Raw genomic sequence first — 6,254 nt, forward strand, 5'->3', positions numbered from 1 at the left:
ATATTTAAATAAAAAAGTTAATAATGTTGAACACTTTGCATATACTTAACCTTACCCATTCATTTGTTTAGGCCGAATAAGTTTATTTTTTGGGTCGCCAAACATCATATATCCCATATCCTTATTTCTCGCCGTTGATCCATCTTGCAAACCCCGTAGAAATAAATAAAATAATCTAATTTAATTTATTGTTCGTAAAATTAAGATTTAGATCAGTGCAATGAAAACATAACTTTGACGTCGACCCCCCAAAAGACTTGCATTAGCAATCCACAAAATCCACTTTCCCCAAATCCAAAATTTTTCCCACACTTTCTCTCCGGGGAAGGAAAAAAAAAAAAAAGAATATAAACATGAGGACACATCATAGGCCGATCCACGCGGTGTCGATGTGGGTGAGACGACAGCCGCCGAAGGTGAAGGCTTTTCTGGCGGTCATATCGGGGATGGCGGCGCTTGTTCTTCTTCGATTCATCGTACACGACCATGACAACCTCTTCGTTGCCGCTGAGGCTGTCCACTCCATCGGAATCTCTGTCCTAATCTATAAGCTCACAAGGGAGAAGACTTGTGCTGGTAATTTCGAATAAAGCTTTAGTTTTTATGTTTCTTAATGCAGAAATTCTAGATTTTGTTATTAGAATGGTTTTTTTAGCTAAAATTAATACGTGGGTGCTTCCCCCCCCCCCCAATTTAGCAATTCAAAAAACTCATGAAGGGCAATCAATATGCAACATTTTACTGATTTAGGTTTGGCAACTTTGTGCCTAGTGATGGTAGACTTTTGCTTTTTAGCTGCGTCTGGTTGAATTTCTGGCTTGGTTTCCATTTGATTTAGAATTTCTTGTTTGGTGACTTTAATTGTAATTCCTGATGCATAAAGTTTAATGTTTTTCCTAATTATTCTCAACTATCATTACCAAGGAGTGGAAGAGTTATACTGCTGTTGGAGAAGTTCAGACTTCATAGGACATTCTGCTCTTGTGGCAGGCTTTGATGGATTTTTTGTTTTATTGAGGGTTTTCAAATTTATCTGTGGTGCCTAGAATTAGATTATATAAGTACTTTTTGTTTGCTTCACTAGTTTCATGAATTTTATGTGATTGGTATGTTTTTATCCTATGGTAATTCTTCTGCAGGAGTAGCCTTTGCTATTTTTAGGGTTTTACTTATCCCTAAGTGTTGTATTGCAAGAATGATTGATAAATAGATGTTTTTGGTGTGAAAGTATTTTTTTCTCTCACGCACATATGTGAAAATCCTAGCCTACATAATACTTGTTTGATGTTAAAATGTTGCGTGCCTGTTAATTTTGGTCACCTCCTTACACTACATAAATGAATGAATTAATTAGCTCTAGGTTATGGTTAAATACGTGAAGAAAGTTTTTATTGGGTTTCTCATTCAATAAAAAATTGAATGGTTGCAGGACTATCGCTTAAATCCCAGGAACTAACAGCTATCTTTTTAGCTGTTAGACTTTATTGTAGCTTTGTCATGGAATATGATATCCATACCCTACTTGATTGGCCACATTGGCTACAACTTTATGGGTTATTTATATGATACATTTCAAACTAAAGTCCAGCTACATGGAAGAGAAGGACAACTTTGCTTTATATTATGTTGTGAGTTTTCTTTCCGTCTTATCAACTTTTTCTTTACTTGCAATTAAATGTAACTATATATGCGGCCCTGTCTTATGTATTGCTGGATCTAGAAGTGAATTTTACCAGTTTTTTCTCCTGTATTTCATCTTTTAGTAGTCGAGATGGTTATGTTTGCAGTAGAGCTTGTGCTTTTCCTCTCTATCAACGAAGGTGTATGTAACTTGAAACAGCTACCCTTGCTTACAGAGGCAGATTGCTAATGTTATTCTCCATTACATGATGGTGTTTTCCATTGGCGTGCAGATCTACAAATTTGAAAAATATGAAATCTACCCCCCTCCACATGTTGCTCTTTAAATCATGGGTAGTCTTCTTAGTGTCTATTGAGTTATTATTGGTCTTCAATTTTCTTATTGCTGTTTGTTTCTAATTCCACCATAAAAGTCACCTTGTACCTCATCCTTCGTGTTTTGATTTATGGATACAATCATGTAACCAATTGAAGACAATTACTGACTTCTTTGTGTTGCAATGCACGGGCACATACTAACTGCACAATTATCTTCTTTGTTGCTCAAGTGGATTCTTTTTCTGAACATGTTCCGGAGTCATATCCTGACATTTGAATTTGAATGCAGCTTGTCCCATGTGCAGTATTGGCTCTACTTATTCACCCCTCAACATCTCATAATCTAGTGAACCGGATTTTCTGTGCATTCTGTGTGTATCTAGAAGCTGTTTCAGTTTTACCCCAGTTGCGAGTGATGCAAATACTAAGGTATAAATTACTTAAATGCTAGATAAACATTTAGTAATCTTCATCTGCAACTCATCTTATTTTTTGTGCTTTCAGATTGTTGAGCCTTTCACAGCTCATTATGTATTTGCACTGGGTGTTGCAAGATTCCTCAGCTGTGCTCACTGGGTTCTCCAGGTTTGATCTTGTGCTCTGAAGTTGAATGTGATTGGTTTCGGTTAATTTTGTTATTAAAGTTCAGCAGTTTTGAAATTGACGTACAGTAATCTTTTGGTAAAATTTGTCAGCTTCTTAAATAATCGTGCTAGTCAGAACTGGATTGGACCAGCTGGTTGAACTGGTGGGTTAAAATCGGAAATTGTGAAACCATTAAAAATGGAAACTGGGGTAAAAAACCGGTGGTTCAACCAATTGAACTATTTTTAATTCTTTTTCCAATTAATTATTGTTGAACCGGAAGCTGGTGATCTAACCAGTTTGACCACCGTTCCGGTTCTTAGAACATTGGAAATAATAGACAACTTGAGTCTGCTTGATGAATAATGATCCTGAAGGTTGAACTGATTGCATATTGCTCAAGATAAGTTCTAGATGTTCATTCATGTCATTTCAATTAGCTACATTCTATGTTAACATAAGTAGTTCTGCATGGAGGGGAAAATTTTGCATGATGCTGGTTGGAGCAGTGTTGTGAATTTTACAAGGGCAATCACATTATGATATTAATTCATTCCTACTGCTTTCAACAGGTTTTAGACAGTCGAGGACATTTGCTGGTAGCCCTGGGTTACGGATTGTGGCCCTCGATGGTTCTTATATCGGAAATTGTCCAAACTTTCATTTTAGCAGACTTCTGTTACTATTATATCAAGAGGTTGGTTACATTCACATTATAATGTGTGGTATACAAGTATAACTAAATACCATAATTAACCTAACGTCATTTATGTTTGCTTATATATTCCTTTATGTTTTGCAGTGTCTTTGGAGGGCAGCTCGTTCTCCGTCTTCCCTCTGGTAGTATAAGTGAAGATGCGTTTTTCTTTGGTTGACGAGCTCGCTGTGGGAAGGAAGTTCTAACTTGTATCATTGTATAAGTTCTGCTTTTTCTCGGGACACATTTCGTATGACTGGAAATTAGCGGATTGTTTGTAAATTTGGGGTGCTGAAGATTTGGGTGGATATTTATTTATAAAAACATTGCATAGATGGATTAATTTTCGGTGTCGAACGCTAATCTTCAGCTTATATGAAGTTAATTATTATATACTGTTCCTAAATGTGATATGTATTTTTCTCTTATATAGGCATACAAATTTTCACTTTCACAGAATATAAGGAAAGAGATGTGATCACGTAGATTAAGAGTTTGAACTTTTCACATAGATTCCTTGTGAAACATGAATTGATTAAGGTCTCCCATTGCATAGGGGAGTTGATTTTCAGTATGATATGATGGTAAAAGATGCAACTTTTTTAAAATATAAGACGACATTATTCTTATATCGTCAGGTTTCTTGCAAGAATACCCTCGAAGTAACTCCTGGTCCAAAAGCTAAAATCAAGCTCCATTCACTCTCTTCTCCGTTCTCTTCCTTCTTCAAGCTCTCTTCTATCATGTATTCCAGCACATACACGGTCTTGTTGCTGCTAGCATTTCCATAATCCATCAAAGCTCTTCTACTGGCAGTTAGTTTCTGTGGGAACAAATCTAGTCGTTTTTCGATTCGCTTCAAGATTGCAGGTCCCCCAGGATGAACTGCCCAAAACATCTTGTTATAGTCCTTGTCAGTCAATCCAACAGTTCCTATCAGTTTCTCACAGAAACTTTCAACGTTATCTTCAATTATCTAAGGAAGCTCCCTGGAAAGCTTGAAACGAATCCCCTCTTCCATAAGTTTCCCATCGATCGTCTTCTCTGTATTGGGCAGGAAATTCTGGATTGCAGTGTGAAGCTCGAAGAGGGGTGTCTTGATGCTCAAATCTGGAGCAGAGCCAATGATCATAGCTCCAGCACCATCGCCGAAAAGTGCTGCACCAACCAGGTCATACGGTCTATCTGCACTTGGCGGTTTGAAACCGATAATTGTAGTTTCAGAAGTAGCTAACAAGATCCAGCTTCCAGAATTGTTTTCAGCAATGTCTTTTGCTACACGAAGGCCAGCTGCACCCCCAGAGCAACCCATGAAATAGAGCAATACACGTTGAGTCTCGAGGCTGAGTCCTAGTCCTTTTGCCAAGTAAAGGTCACCACCAGGAAGCCGAACTTCACTCGAGGATACGTACACCAAGTGAGTTAATTCCGATATCGGCCTACCCCATTTTTCGATACAAACTCGAGAGGCTTCAACGGCCATCTCCGTCACCGCATCATTACAGATATCCAATCGCTGCTTCACAGTGGGGAGTCCCTCAATGGCAAGGTCAGGGTACTGCTTCAGGATTTCTTCCGACATCACCACATACCTTGTCTTAACAATAGTGTCTTGCCTGTCAATAGCCAAAATGCATGGAAACGTGTTAATAGCATTTGTTTTTCATTTAAGACCAAAAAAATGAATCAAAAGTTGATGGAAGTTTCATGGTATTACAGAGTCGGGTTATCTTCTGAGATCAGGGTCATCGCAGTTGTTGTTCTTAAAATATCCATCAACCAGAAACTCCTGCATGACAAGCTGATGAGGGAAAGCCATGCCGAGAGCCAGGATTGTAGCCTTTCCAGGGTTCACCATCTTCGAGAATCCTTGTTGTGGTTCTTCACTCCCCATGTTTTTCTTTCAATTGAAGCGTTACTGAGTTTTCTCGTATGCTGCTGTATATATATTATGTTCAATGCCATTTTTTTAGAATAAGCTCAAAGGGAGTTGTGGATTGCTGATTCCAAGTAGTGAAAATGTAAAAGGTACCGTTGTTATTATATAGAGAAAGGGTCGTTGAGAAGCAAGAACTTCGTGCACTTGATTTTAACAAGCGTCGGTTGGGGGTTTGGTTTGAGGTTTAGATCTGCATTTTTACTGTATTACTATTGCAAAACCCTTAATTTACTTGGTGGAGTTTTGCCGATCAGAAATAACAAATCTGCATCACATGCCATGCTATTCTACTACCTACAATGTTGGTATGCTTACATCAAGTCGCATATAAGGGTTGGTGTATAAGTTCCATCTTTATATATATATATATATACATAAAGGGTTCGTCTTTGTAAATATGTTAGAAAAAAACCCCTCATACCTTACAATGAATTATAGCCTTGTACTTGAATATATGACAAATGTTTCACCTTTGATATTGAATGCATTATGATGACTCAAAAGTTCATAGAGAACTTTTATTTGGCACAATGCAGAATTAATTTCTAACGTTTATTCGGGTGATCATTTTAATTTTTATTCTTCTTTTAGGACTGATCTCTATCTTTACCACTTGATCAAAATGATCATTATTGGATTAAAACTGTTAGTTAACTAACATTTAATGCATATTACTAATGTGTCATTTTTACATGTGTTGAATTGCTTACATGGGACGAAGCCATTCTTTGTATGGGAGGGGTTATTGTCTCTCCCAAATATTTTGATATAGTAGCATTCTAGGTACCTTTTAATTTATATATTAATCAAGTAAGAGCTTTGTCATTCCCAATTTTTTTTATAGACTCTTATCCTTCTCAATATTCAATCTTAGTATCATGCGTGCTAACATGTTACATGTATGTCATATCATCTAATATGATGACGTGATATGCGTCACATCAATAATTAAATATAAGTATATATGTCATGTTAGTAATATGAATCGGTCGGTCAATCAGTTAACAATTTCCATCTAATAAAAATCATTTTAATAAAAATTTAAAATTTAAAACATTTGGATTAAAATGCAAA

General features: G+C 36.8%; 2 pseudogenes; one reads left to right on the forward strand and one right to left on the reverse strand.

Annotated features, from left to right (window-relative positions):
- Positions 1-227: 227 nt before the first annotated feature.
- Positions 228-3,638, forward strand: LOC120119679 (annotated as a pseudogene).
- Positions 3,639-3,867: 229 nt separating this feature from the next.
- Positions 3,868-5,153, reverse strand: LOC120119675 (annotated as a pseudogene).
- Positions 5,154-6,254: the final 1,101 nt, after the last annotated feature.

Source organism: Hibiscus syriacus, unplaced genomic scaffold (assembly GCF_006381635.1).
Source record: "Hibiscus syriacus cultivar Baekdansim isolate YM2019G1 unplaced genomic scaffold, ASM638163v2 tig00110332_pilon, whole genome shotgun sequence".
NCBI classification, from domain to species: domain Eukaryota; kingdom Viridiplantae; phylum Streptophyta; class Magnoliopsida; order Malvales; family Malvaceae; genus Hibiscus; species Hibiscus syriacus.